The 15,657-nt window shown below is 33.8% G+C and overlaps 1 pseudogene; it reads left to right on the plus strand.

Annotated features, from left to right (window-relative positions):
• The first annotated feature begins 311 nt into the window (after nucleotides 1-311).
• Nucleotides 312-5,151, plus strand: LOC116113197 (annotated as a pseudogene).
• The last annotated feature ends 10,506 nt before the right edge of the window (nucleotides 5,152-15,657 follow it).

Genomic DNA, 15,657 nt, shown 5'->3' on the forward strand with positions numbered 1-15,657 from the left:
GGGCCATTCAAGATGGAACGGCCAAGAATTTGTTTATATCAAAGGTTAATTATAATATCACGGACGGACTTACATAGTGGTTAGTAGGGGTTCAAATATTTCTGTTTGTGCCCATAATGCATTTTCACCATCATCCTTCTTCTTTAATGAAATCTATAATTATAAATTGAAAAAGAAGAAAGCTATTTCACACCAGTCACTGGTGAATGATTTGCTCTTTAAAAATCTAATTACCATATGTTCTCTCGGAGAGTATATACTTTTGATTTAATTTATTTATAATTGAATTAGATACTGTACAATATGAACACATGAACACTTTCAACTACTGTTTAAGAAAATGTTTTAGTTACTTTCTGACTGTTGAATGTGCTGCACGAAGGAGTGGTAGGTTCAGAAGTGTGAGCATGAGACTTGAGGCAACACACCACCTACCACTCGTAATTTAGCCACCATTACTGACTTTACTACTTGTAATTATGAAGAATATAATTAATGCGACACATGCATACCTTTCATGAAGACAATGATAATGTAGAATATTCAAGCAATCAACCCATGTACTGTGAAACCGAAGACCCAAAGATAAATTTGTTCTCCAAAACTTTCTCATTGATTTGAATTGACTTTTAGTTTTAACGAAATTGTATTAATATTACTGTTTCTAGATTTGACCATACTTATTTATTCTCTCTCTCTCTCTCTCTCTCTCTCACACACACACACACACACACACACACACACATATATATATATATTCAATGAGTTATAATACTATCCACCTTACTTTTCTAAATTATGATAAATTATTTGACTTAACCTCTTAAAGTTAATTCTTGATCTGTCCCTGTATTATACAGTAACACACCTGTTTGCCAGTATTCTAGAGCTTTAATAATAAGTTCATGGCGAAACTGAAACATTTCTTCTTCTTCTTCTTCTTTATTTGCTAATCTCTTCATGTAAGGAGCCTTGGCTTCGAAGGTCGACACAGTGCGAGTGGGAGTAATTCTAGATTTGAATTCTAGTGTGGGAAGAGAGCACAGAGGTATATATCCATGGCACTCTCCCATTTCTATGTTGTGAACAATCATTTTCGAACAAACCTCACTCTTGTCACCAGGGATTCCCAAAATGATGTTTGTTGTGCAGCTTTGGCAGGTAAAACCTTTGTTCATTCTTAAACTGAATTATGAATCATCAGTTTAAGTTAACTTATTAATTAGCTCAGAAAATAATTAGTGTGTTGGTAAAGATGAAGTGTGGAGGTTAGCAATTATTGAAGAAAAGCCTAGTTAGTTGTGTGGTAGACAGAATTATTTGAATGAACATATGTGGTGTCGGCAAGTTAAGAGCTTACAAAAAAAAAAAAAAAAAAAAAAAAAAAAAAAAAAAAAAAAAAAAGAGAACCATTACAAAATGTAAGCTTCAAGACGAGGACTTAGGGACAATTTATTGAGTCAAGTATACGTATATAATCAATCTTAGGTGCGGTTTCTTTCCTGGTGATAATTAATGGTTGATTATCATTGACTAACACTAAAAGATAAAAAATTATCATTTTTTTTTTTTTTGGTATTGAAACTGTAAAAATTCTATTTTTGTAGTATTTATTATATATAGTCCAGATTGTATTTTTTTCATATATATGGGTATATGATTTAAATTTCGACTTAAATTTTCTTTTACTCCTTATAAAACATTTATTTTTATTCATTTTAATAATGTTGAGAGATATTGAGTTGACATTCACTATTTTTAACGTATAGTATTATTATTGGATTAGGTCTCTTTGTAGACCCTTTTGGTGGTTTCTCAAAATTTAAATTATATTTAACTTTTTGCAGCTTTAATTTGATGAAGAATGAAAAGGTGCATGCAATCATAGGACCTCAAAGATCAGAAGAAGCTCAGTTCGTATCGATCTCGAAGAAAACTAATTTCCCAATCTCTCATTTTCTGCCACAAGTCCCTCTCTTTCTCCACCAAGAACGAATTTTTCATTCGCACTGCCCATGACGATTCCTTTCAAGTAAAAGCCATGCCGACATTTAAAATCATATGGTTGGATGGAACTCATACTCATCTATGAAGTACAAATTATGGAATGGCTTGATCCCGTATTTAACGATGCCTTGCGAGAAGTTAACGCTCAGTACTTCATCGATTGTCATTTCACGGTTCCGGTGACAGTGAAATTCGGATGAAGCTCAGAGTTTGAAAGAAATTATGCCAGAGAGAATTTTCTTAGTTCATATGACTGCTTCCGTCGGTTCCAAGCTCTTTTTACAGGCAAAGAAATCAGGAATGATGGACGAAGGCTATGCATGGATCGTCACTGAAGGGTTATCGTCTTTGTTAGATCCTTTCATTCCAAAGCAATCAATTCAATGAAAGCGTATTGGTTTAAGCCGTTTATACCCTTCTTCAAGGAAGCCCCAAGTTTCCAAATTGAAATCTTCAATTAAGGGAAAAAAACCTCTTCGATTGTGGGCATACGACACTGTTTGGGCTGTGGCCGGTGTTGAAAGGGCTGGCATGCACATTCGGCTTTACGACTCGAATACTGGTGAAATGAAGTTGATATTGAGTTGGGAACATTTGAAGATGGTGAAAGCTGCTTAACGCTTTGCTAAACACACATTCGACGGCGTAAGTGGAGATTTCACTTGGTTAAAGGGCAACTGCAACCTTCAACTTGAAATATTCATGTGTTGGAAAGCATGAAGAATTATCGATATTGGACTCAAAAAAAGGATCGGCTATTTGAATGATAATGGTAATGGAGCAGTAAACTCAAAGCTAAGAACCCAGTTTGGCCTGGAGACAATACTATAAATCGCCCAATAATATACTGAGGATCGGGATTCCAGTAAAAATGCTTTACCGGAATTTAATCAACGTAGAAAACGAAACTAATGTGAACGATGAGCATAAAATTTCAGGGTTCTCCTATGAAGTGTTTATGGCAGTATTGGATGTTCTGGAATTTTCCCTCCCGCATAAGTTCATCCCCTTCGGAAAAAATGGGACGATAGCGGGGACTTACGATGAACTTCTCTATAAAATCAAATATCAGGTTGGTGCTGATGAATACTAAAAATAAATTTTCAGTTTTTTCAGTTACGACTGCTGCATTTAATATTTTCCTTTAATTATAATCATACTGTTGCAGGAATATGATGCTGTAGTGGGGGACACAACAATTGTAGCAAACCGATCAACTTATGCTGATTTTACGTTGCCCTATTCAGAATCTGGCGTGTCAATTGTGGTTTTGGTGAAAGATGATGAGAAGAAAGACTTTTGGATATTCTTAAAGCCATTGAGTTTGGACCTTTGGTTAACAACTGGCTTAGTCTTCATTTTCACAGGTTTGGTTGTATGGGTTCTTGAGCATCGTATAAACACCGAATTCAGAGGACCTCCAGAGCATCAACTTGGCACAATATTTTGGTTCTCCTTCTCCAGACTCGTCTTTGCTCATAGTTATTAACTTCCAAACTGATTACATTTCTTTCTCCTTCATAAAATGGAAAGGTTTATAATAGTCTATACTGATATATTTTGCTTTGTTTTATTGTCAATGGAGATCATTTTAGGAATTAGAATCAATTTTAGGTTATGAGAGTCCGGCGGGATGTATGATGTACAACAGTTGTTTAAAAATATAATACATCACCAAATCTATAATATTTAAACAAGTTTATGCTAATATTACAAGGGAAATTTTTCTTTTATCTATGGATGTATGTAGGTTTTGTAATTTATATTTATATGTAACCGATTTTAGGTAACCAACCCACATTAAATATTACATCTCGTTATGTAATATAATTTATATTTATACATAATCTCAATGTTTGTTATCACTTCTTATCGTCTGATATCTTAGAAGTTTATTAAAAATAGTGTTTTTATGTGTGGTTTCAGGAGAAAAGGTGGTGAACAATTTGTCAAAATTTGTGTTGATTATATGGATTTTTGGGGTACTCATCTTGACACAAAGTTATACTGCAAGTTTAGCTTCATTGTTAACAGTGAAGCGGCTGCGGCCTTCGTTTGATGATGTGCAAGAGATCAGAAAACATGGCTACTTTGTAGGATACCAGAATAATTCTTTTGTGAAAGATCTCTTAATGAAACAACTGAGATTTAGTGAAGACAAATTGAGGCCTTATAACACCCCAGAAGAGTATAATGTAGCATTGTCTAAATGAGAGGTGGCTGCAATTTTTGATGAATCCCATACATAAAGCTCTTCCTTAATAAGTACTGCTCCAACTTCATGGTGATTGGACCTACCTACAGAACTGGCGAATTTGGCTTTGTAAGATTCTTTATCCATTACTTATTACACATGACTTTATTCATGTTATAACATTCAAACATTCATTTGTGTATAAGTTGGCCTTAATTTGTATCCTTGCTTCATATATAAGATATACATACATGGTTGATTAAAAAAAAATGCGAACTTCCACAATAGATTTATATAGTGAATTTCTAATGGAGACATCCTAGAGTTGTTAACATGCAGACTATAAGTCAACGACTAATCTCTGACTTGGGGAAATGCAAAAAATCAAAGTCAGGGATACAAGGTGCAAAACTCAAAACCCATGTTTAGTCGTTAGCCTTAATTTGTACATTTAAAATTTCAGGATGTTCGCACTTTAAATTTCTCATATATACATATATTTACAATATTTTGTATGATCACTATAATTCCAATGAATTAATATGGTGATACATATCTTTTTGTTTCAGGCCTTTCAACAAGGTTCCCCACTGGTTCCTTACATGTCAAGTGCAATTTTGAAGGTGACTGAAGATAAAGATACAATGGAAGCAATCGAGAGAAAGACTTTTGGCAGCAAACCAACTTGTGAAGATAATAGCGTGACAATTTCTTCATGTAGCAGTCTCAGTGTGTACAGCTTCGGGGGGCTCTTTATAATCACAGGAGTTGCTTCCATTTCTGCACTCTTGCTACATCTCTTCAACTTGGGAATAGACCAAGAAAAAGAGACAAGAACAACTGGCAAGGATTCAGATGGCAAGGATTCAGACGACGCGGTTGTAGATGTTGAAGCAGAGTTAGAGGAAGTATTAAATGGGAAGTCAGACTCATCAAAACGAACACTCTGACATGTATAAACTCGACCAGAAGGATCTAAACACAAATAACCTTTATGTTGAAGACTATACCCAACAAACGTACATTTAACAGTATGGAAATTAAACTTATAAGCACTGTAGGGTCGAAGAAATGGATAGACTACACAACCAAAAATCTTGAGAGCAGAATAGTTTGGAATAGTATGAAAGAGTTTCTGGAAAGGACAGAGATTATCAAGGACAGGGGACGAAAGTCTATTTGTAAGATAAACTGAGGTTTGAAACGCAAACCACCAATACTTCAGTGGCATACCAGCTTGTGCAAGAAGAGTTAAACCTTGTTCCACAATCTGACGATGCTTCCTCTCTACTCTCCCATTTTGTTGATGGGTATGAGGACAAGGATGCCTAAAGAGTATGCCATGATCCTTAAAATAAGAGACCAAACTCCTATACTCCCCTCCCTAATCAGTTTGGACACATTTGACAAAGGCATTAAATTGTTTTTCTACTAGTTTGTGGAACTGAGTAAAAATGGTGTAAGTGTCAGATTTGTTTTTTAGAGGAAAGATCCAAGTAAATCTAGTGTGGTCATCCAAAAATTTTATGTAATATCTGAAGCCTTCAGGGGAGGTGATTGGTGAGGGTCCCCAAAGATCTGAATGAATAAGTTCAAGTGGTTTGGATGCATAAAAACCAGACTTGGGGTAGGTAGACTGATGTAGTTTGCCATACTAACAAGTTTGGCAAAATTTGATGTCTGGTTTCGCAGGATGAGGTAATTTTAGAGTTTTAAGAATGTTTGTGAGTACTGAAATGTTAGGATGACAAAGACGTTTATGCCATAGCATAAAATCAGTTTTGCAGGTTGGAAAAGCATTCAATTTATTGCCAATAGAGGTATCAGTTACAACTGAAGTTGAAGCAGACGGATTAACATGACCAATACAAGACTTATTATTGACAGAAAAATTCAAAGGTGTACACTTATTGAAAGTGGAATACAATTTTTGAGTTGTAGACATAATATCAACATTCTTATTAGAGACTTTGACATGGGGAACAAGACTGCTGTCGATGGACTTTAAGGAGACTTAGGGATCCAAAACTGCACTAGATGAAGAACACGGTGAATGAATTGGGACTTGAATGCGATAAAGTCCAGCTCTAAGTACCCCGTGAAGAAGAATGACCTGAGACATTTTGTCCTTAACCACACAGTGATCAGTAAAGAATTCCACAAGAACATCATTATCTCTAGTGAGCTTGGATACACTAAGTAAATTCTTTGTGATATGAGGAACAAATAAAATATGTTTGAGGTACAAAGTTTTAACAGGGCAGAGGAATGTACCAAAACCAGTATGAGAGATTGATAACAACTCACCATTGCCAACCTAGAGTTGTTCATTTCCTGTGTAGGGAGAGCTTGTTGTAAGCTGTGAAAAATTTGAAGTAACATGATCCGTGGATCTTGAATCCATATACCAGGCTGCATCTTGAACAAAGGTTGGTGAAGCAACATAATTGATAGCAGTAAGTGTTTGATAAGAAGATTGAGATTGTGCCATGAACACTTGATTGGATTGACTGGCATTATGAGCTGTTGGCTGATTTGCAGTAGGTGTAGAAAGTGGACCAGCATTTGGCAAGAATTGAGTGTGGTATCCAGGTTGATACGATGGTAATGGTCCAGAGACACTACCTTGTGTGTAATGAGGAGGAGGAGGAGAAGGAGCAAAAGTGTATTGTCCTTCTGTTAAAGATGCAGATGATCTCATAAAACCATGTGGATTAAAGTTGCCTCTGACATAAGAATTATGTCCAGTAAAATTTACATCAAACCGATGATAGCAGTGTAAGGCAAGATGTCTAGCTTTTCCACAAACTTGACAAAAAAATTATGTTTCTACCTCCTGTACGACCTCTACCTCAGCCACCACCATATCCTCCAGAAAATTGATTACTAAAATAAGGTTGAGGCTGAGATGTACCAACGACAGGTAAATTCTAACCAGTAGGTAAGTAAGAGGAACTAAATCTAGTAAATTGTGGTATAGTTGAGGTCACTGTGTTATATTGATTTCCAGAAAGATGTGGTGATTGATCAGGCTCAATTTTCTTGTTCTCATTCGCCATTGAAACACTAGCAACATTAGCTGAACTACTATGAAACTCATTATGAATCATTGTGTTCATTACAGCATGTGATTTCTCCAACCTAAGTTCAAGTTTTTGTAAAATAATTTGAGCTTCCTGAACAGATATTGGATCAACCTTAGATTCCAATCTAGTTGTTATATTAACCACGGCAGCATTATACTCTAAGTCCAAACCATCCAGAATATAGTTTAATAGCTCTTCATCAGTAATAACAACTCCACTCGATGACAAGTTTTCTGAATAGTTCTTCATTTTTAAGAAGTAATCATGTATACTCATAACATCTTTCTTTGTGGTTTGTAAGAGGTTTTTATCATGAAGTGTCTTAGCTCTAGAATCAGTCAAGAATTCTTTTTCTAATGTCAGCCAAATATCAGTAGCAAATTGACACTTAGAGATCACGACAAACATAGATTCTAAAATTGATGACAATAGCCAGCTAACTAACATTTTGTCAGTTTTCTTCCAAAGTAAGTATTCTGGATTAGGTTTTTTTATTACCTCTAATTGTGTACCGTCTAATAAAGCTTTCACGAAAGAAGTTGGACACGATATTAAACCAGTGAGATGTTCTTCAAGGTCATGAGCTCCTACTGTAAAAAGAATCTGCGATTTCCAGAAGTGGTGGTTGTCTCTCATTAGTTTCAGTGAAATTACAAGCAATGTTGAAGATGACACTGTAGCAGAATGGACAGGATTACTTGAATCAAAGGTGTGTTTGGAGCTCGAACTATTATCTGTTTTGTGAAGAGGTGAAGGTTTTTTAGAGATATCAGCCATTCTTGACGTTTGTCCATGGCTCTGATACCAACTTAGAACACTAACAGAAAACGCAGGAAAAACAGAGCAAAAGAGAGAGAAAATTCAGATATGTATTATTGATGATGATTATTAATTATACATGCGTAAAGTGTTTTATATATACATGTGCACTGCATGTATTTTGCATGTGCACTGTAACAGAAATAAAACTAACTCCCTAACACGTCATCTACAATCAACGGTCAGATTTCATTACTTCCTAACATCCCTTCATCAACAAAACGTCCACACTTCTTTACCTCACACTTTTTTACTTCTTCATTATGTTCTTTCATTACATTCTAACAGTTCACACTGGCCTATCTTGAATGACCACCATCTTCACTCCGAACGATCCTTCCTGGCGAAGATCGTCGATTTGATAAAGTATTTTGACAAAAAGGATCACTCTTCATACCATTTCAATAGAAGTGAATCAAGAGTATATCCTGCACAAAATCTAGAAGCCAATGTTGTAGCTTCAGTTCTTAATCATATTGCTGATATGCAGAACCATTCAAGGACTTGTTCCGAAGGAGGAGAGAATAATGATACATCTATTAATACACTACACACATCTTAGACGTATAATGTAGTGATTAGATATATTCTCCATGTAAAGCAGTAAATTATGTCAGGCATATGGTAGCAGATTATTATGTTTTATCTTTTTTAAGAGAGTAAACAACATTTTCCCTCCCAAATAATAATTTAATGACACTTTCTCACCTACATACTTTTAAAATATCACTTTAATATCTAAAATTATGTTTCGTTTCCGATTTTAGCATCGTTGTGACCCCACACCACCATCATTCTCTTTCCTGATCATCACTCACCAAAACTCGTCAAACCCTACTCCTATCGACCTTGCCAATTGTTGGTAATCGAGCGATTAGGTTTTGCGCAATCACCTCTCCCAAGTCAAATTCCGATTAATCCCAACTACCAAAATCTAACCTTCCACCACCAAAAGACTCATCGGCCTCTTCTCTTCAAAAGCTCCAACAATCTGAACCAAGTTTGTTCTCTATTTGCAGTCGGATATGTATTAATTTGGATATTAAAGTAGTATTTAAAAGTATGTGGGTGGAAAAGTATCATTAAACCATTATTTGGGTGGAAAAAAGTCGTTAACTCTTTTATTCTATTGTGAAAATTTTCTTAGTGCAAATGTCAGTAATTTTAAAAAAAAAAAAAATTAGACTTTTGTTAAATGGTGTGGTTGCGAATCAAACTTGATTTGGGGTTATGTGAGTTTGGGTTTTCTACTTACATTTGACTTCTTTGTTGTTGGTCAAAGCTATTGGCCCAATTTTTGTTTTTAGCCCAAACTACGCTTGTATCGACACTGGACTATATATTGTCATCGATCTAGAAGAACCATGGCCTTAGAGCTTTTTAAGTAAGCTGAAAATTTCTTCCAGAAATTTCCAGGGTCCAAGTCTCTGAACATGAATTTGACTCACGGACTTGTAGGCTTTATCCAGTTGTATGAATATTGCGCAAAATGCGGCAGAGGCAGACAATTGGTGTTGACAAATGAGAGAAATCTTGGTGGTACTGGACATTAGCTGCGTGTCAGCTACAAAACAGAAATATCAATGGCTTCATGTTCAAGATTCTATTGAATGCACAAAACTGAGCGATTCATTAATTGTTGAAATGGGGTGATGGTGATCAGCGATCAAGATAATGGGTTATTGTTGGTTCATAAATTGTCTGAGCCTGAGTCACAATTAATTGCTCAGGATATCTTTATGGTCTTCTCTGGGCTCTGGCAAAAGTAATCACTTGGATCTCTCCAGTCACCAATAAGAAATATAAGGATAATAATAGTAGAGCTGCATTTTTGGTTTCAATGTACTTGTCAGGATATGGCAACAGAACTGTATCAGATTCTTCGGCTTCATTAATTCCTTTGTACTAATTTAACAGATGGTTTCTTGCCGCAAAGCTACGGAAACATGGATTCTTAAGCAATGTATTAAAAAGAACGAGAAAAATATTATATTTCTTTGTACAGATGGGATTGTCTTGCCTTTCCCTGCAAGTTCTGTATTAGCATTTTCCAAGATGCACAAAAAGGTTTGTTTAATTTAGTTTTCAATACAAATTTCTATTGCTTTTGCACAAAAGAACTTCAATACATTTTAACTAGATCCGTACACACATTGGTTTGATGAGAGATTATCTCTTTATTTGAATGTTCAAGTTTTTAACTACTTAGATTATATCACGCGAGATTTTCTTTTTTTTTTGGAATCTTCCCGGGAGTTAGTAAATTTTTTTTTTCTTTAATGATAAAAGGTGTATAGAAGAATTCCAATAATCACCTTCATCAACAATTGAAGTGAATCAAATCTAAGATATCTTGAATAATATATCTAAAAATCTTAATTGATTATTTGACCGCCCAATAATTGTTATTTTTCTATGTTTATTTGCATTTGAATAATTTTTGTCAAATGAAGAAAAAAAAAAACCTTTTAGATTGATGCTAAGAAATCAATACCCAAATAGCCTTTATACCAATTACCGAATATAAATTCATTTGAGTATAAATTCTATGCTAAAAATAATAACAATAATAATAAATAAATAAATAAGAAAAATGTGCTAGAATCTATAAAGTATATTATAATAAAATGGAGTAAATACAAATCAAAAGAATTATCTTGACGAATTATTTCAATTAAAAAAGAAAAACAAAAGTAGAAACACCAAAACCAAGTTTAGAATATGATTTTAGAAAGATACACCCACTTTCTTTATAGTGGTGGGCCCCCGTAAGAATCAACGCGCGGACAGTTTTCAATGTACGTGTTATAAACGATATTGATTGTATAATTACCCCTATTTTTTCACATATTTACTAAATAACCATATGCTCTATAAGATTTGCGTCAATGTCACAAGTAAAAGCATAGAGACACCGAGAGTGTAGCATTACTCATGTCACAAAACTTTTAACAAATTTAAAAAAAAAATTATTTTTTCTTGAAAGCTTAAATTTAAACTAACGATTTGATAATTTTTTTTTAATTAATATCAACAAATTTGTAATATGATAACAAATCATTAACCTTAAACATAATGGCTTATGTTTAAAATTTCTTATTTAAACACAAAATTTATCAAGAAAATATAAGTTTATGATCATATTTAAAATTCTCGGAAGTTTTGTTAGTAATAATAAAAACTTCAAGGAGGTCGGTGAAATTAACCCTAAAGGTGCGTTTGGTTTAGAGAATTGTGGATTATTGAGAATGTTATAATAATGGAAAGTTAGAATACCTTAAAGCTTACTGGAAATCTTTAGAGAAATGTGTTTTATCAGTTAGAATAAATTGGTAGATATGTTATATTAATATGTTTGGTTGAAAGGAATAAATTGGTGGGTATGTTATATAAATTACTAAATTGCTCTCATTTTTTAATATTAATATAATATTATTTTATTATTAATTTTTGAATAATTTCTTTTAACCCCCAACATTTCAGATTTAGCTAAAACACTCCATCTTATATAAAACTTTAATTTATAACAAAATCACCCCCACCCACCACAAGCCACTGCTGATCGCCAACCACCACAGCCAGTTGCCGGCTGTCGCCTGTAGCCATCGGAAGTCATTGGAAATTATCGTGAGTGGCTGATATGGCCATTTCCGACCACATTGATGGCCGAAAATGGCCAAATGGCCAAACCGCCATAAATTTGGTCGAAAATGGCCAAATCTATTCTAGCCATCTCCAACCAGATCCATGGCCATTTCTGGCTATTAATGTCCATGGATCCGGCCATTTTTTACTAGATCTATAGCAATCTGGCCATCAATATGGTCGAAAACAGCCATATCGGCCATCACGGTGACTCTCGACGATTTCCAATGACTTCCAGCAACTCTCGGCAACGACGATCGGCGGTGGTTGGCCAACTGCCAGCAATGGTGGTTGAGTGGCGGTGGTGATTTGCAATTTGTTTTAAATATAAGAACATTATTGTCCAAAAACTTAATTAAATAGAGATAAAATTATAATGACAGATTAATGTAAATTGATTTTAAAATAAGGGCATTATTATCCAAAAAAATTATTAATAAGGAGTAAAATTGTAATAAAAATAAGATAACTAAGTAATCTTAAGATATCTAAGAAAATTGAAATAATCAGATTACATCATATATTACCAGCAGTAACTACTATTGGTATTAAAAAATTATCGGAATCTTATAGTACTTGATAACCAAACGTAATAATTAAGTAATATAAAATGACATTACCTTAGTAATCCAACATTACCTCTAACCAAACACACCCTAAAGGAAAAGAATCAGGGGCATGGAGTGAAGTCACATAGTGTGGAGCACATGATTAAGATCTATGATAAGATTTGGAGTTAAATATATTTTGGTCCATGAGGTATGGCCTACTAATAGGTCCAGAAGAATTTAATAGTGACATTTAGATCTTTGTTAGATATCAGTCTTTTGAATTATTTTTTTTGAATGTCTAAAGAACCCTTAATTTGTCACATTTTATTTTCTTATAATTAATGTAATTGTTCTAGTTGTTCATATTTTTTACAATTATATTAATTTTTAATTTCATTCACATAAGAAAATATTGGGGGTATTTTAGACGCTTACAATAATATTTTAAATAAGTGTTACCTTACAACGCGTTAAAAGTTATTATACAGATTCCACTAGATACTGTTTAGTTAGACCAAACCTCTTGCAGTACCAAAATGTATTTACCTCATAAGATCTGAAGTGATCTTTAAATAAATTATGAAGGCATTGGTGCAGAGGATATGTCATAAATAAATTAATAAGCAAGCATTAAAAATTGTAGAGCACCATGTGCGGTAGGTTGAAAACATGGGTCTCAATTAAAATTGATAAATCATGATAACAAATGGAAATGCAACCATCCATCTAAGTAAATCTTTGTCTTTTTTTTTTTTTTTATTAGGTATAGGAGGTATTTAGACCTGCATTGGAGCAATTTAATCCCCGGTTTACGAAACACCTTACAAGTTAAATAGACCAAGATAATTGTGCGAATTGATAGGTAACATCTTCTGTAACTTGAACACAAGTCCCTAAGTATAACTAACTCCAGTATTTAAAGAGTTTACCATGCGGAGTGGTTTCTTTGTCTTATTATTAATTAGGTAGTTAGTAGTTTAAATTAATTAATTTTCCACCTAGATTTAGATGTAATCGTTTAATAACTATTGGGTTGGGTTGTCATTCCATGTCTACTAAAATGGAAACCATTATGATTGATTTGAAGTCACGATTGCTCCAAATGCAATGCACTTTATGATACTGTTCATTTTGAGTTCGATTGATACAATTTATTCTAAATTTTTTCTGAAAATTAAAAAATTCTTACACATTAAATTTATGGACCACTAAACAACTATGGTGGTCACTATGAAATTATTCAGCGCAAGCTGTAAAGCTGCCGACAATTTAACAAATCTAATGCCATGTATTACTCAGAAGTCTTATTTCGAGTTCCACAAAATGATTATCTACCAATTTGGACTAACTTGATCCATTGAGCTTGTAAGGTTAATGAACCTAAGAATTAGTTGAGATGCGTACAAATTGGCTGTCCAATATATATATATATATATATATTGAAATGTCTTTGGGTGCGTTTGGTTTAGTATTTGGGTAGGATTTTAGGGTAGTATTGGGTTATTGGATATGGGAGTATTACAAGGTAAATTTTAAAAAATTTTAAAAAAGCCCTTAGGTTACTAATTTATATAAAGACCCTAACATGTAAAATGACAAAACACCCCCACATCTGCAGTGTCAGATTCCGGCCACCACCGCGGAATCTGGCGGAAAATTTTGTTACGCACAGACTTATCGGATGTGCCGTAACACGTCGTTATGGCCTTTTTCGGCTAGAGCCATGGTGGATCTGGCCGGAAAAGGCCATCTACGGTTTGTATTGGCCGTCGACGGCGGAAAAGGCCAAACGACTGCCATCTTGGCCGTCAGCGACGGCCAAAGATGTGGCCGTCGTTTTCGGTCAACGACGGCCAAGATTTGGCCGTCGTTGACCGTCAACGACGGCCATTTCTTTGGCCGTCGCTGACGGCCAGATCTGGCCTTTTCCGGCCAGATCCGTGGTGGATCTGGCCGGAAAAGGCCACAGCGGTGAACTTCCGGCCATTTCTGGTCGGAAGTTTGGCCGTTGTACAGATTCCGGCGATCACCGACGGTGGTTGCCGGAATCTGACAAGTTGGGTTGATGGGGGTGTTTTTGTTAATTTTTAAACTTTTTTTTCAGGGGGTATTTAGTGAAATTAATAATCTTATGGGGTTAAAATGTAATTAAAAAAAATAGGGTAATATTTTGAGAATATTGTACCAAACGCTATTTGAAAAATAGGATCCAGAATAGGGATAAAAATATTAAACCAAACGCATACTTTGTCATCTTGTTTATAATGACAAATTATAAGATTTTAAGAGTTTTTAGTAATTATATAAGTTAATATATGCAAATTTCATACAAAAATAATCTATGCATGACATTGAAATTAAAAAAAAAAAATATAAAAATTGTTTGGTGAAAACAAATAAAGAATATAGAAATTTACTTTTATTTCTATGAAAATTTCTAAATGATTTGCTTTAATTTAATTACTAAAAATATCCTTTTGAAAATTTATCTATTTATTAATTATATAAAACCCTATTTATATCAACCTCTCTTTTTTATATTATCTTCTTGTTGGTTCACACAACTCGAGATTGACTCACCAAAATTATACCACAAAGTCTAGAATTCATTGCTCATAATTTTATAATTTAAATAATATAATATATACCTATCTATTTTCCAATACATCTTTATTTTATTCAAATGCTTAATTATCAAAATTTTGACTTATAATTTTAAACAAAGAAATATATTAAAATTGACAACCTAACTTAGATTACTATTAAAACAATATGAAGTCAATATTGATATTTTCATAACAATGTGAACAGAACATATAAGTCAAAATAGCAATTATCTTTTTAATCTAATTAAAAGGAATATTTTAATGCAAGTTTCAAATATAAAGAAAAAGAAAGCACATTATTTTGATTTATGTATATGGATGTTATTCAAAATATGATTTAATCACTAATTTTATATTAATATTTGGATGGCCGAGATACAATATAACTTACAAAATTAATGCAACTTGTAAATAAATCAATTTTAATAAAGTAGACAATTTTTTCCCACCCAAACAATGGTTTAACGACACTTTTTTACCTTCAAACTTTTAAAATACCATTTTACTAGCCAAATTTATATTCCATTTACTACCCAAAATATACTTTCCGATTCAACGGCGAATGAAGAACAAATTTAATCCAAGGAGCTTTTAAAGAGGGGAGATCGGTGAGTTTTTTGATAGTGGCTTGTTAGATTTTGGTAGTCATGATTGGTCAGAATTTGACTTAGGAGGGGTGATTATATAAACCCTAATCACTCGATTATTAACGATTGACGGGGTCGACATAAGTAAGGTTTGAGGGGTTT

This window comes from Pistacia vera, unplaced genomic scaffold (genome assembly GCF_008641045.1).
Source record: "Pistacia vera cultivar Batoury unplaced genomic scaffold, PisVer_v2 Contig674, whole genome shotgun sequence".
Lineage (NCBI taxonomy): Eukaryota > Viridiplantae > Streptophyta > Magnoliopsida > Sapindales > Anacardiaceae > Pistacia > Pistacia vera.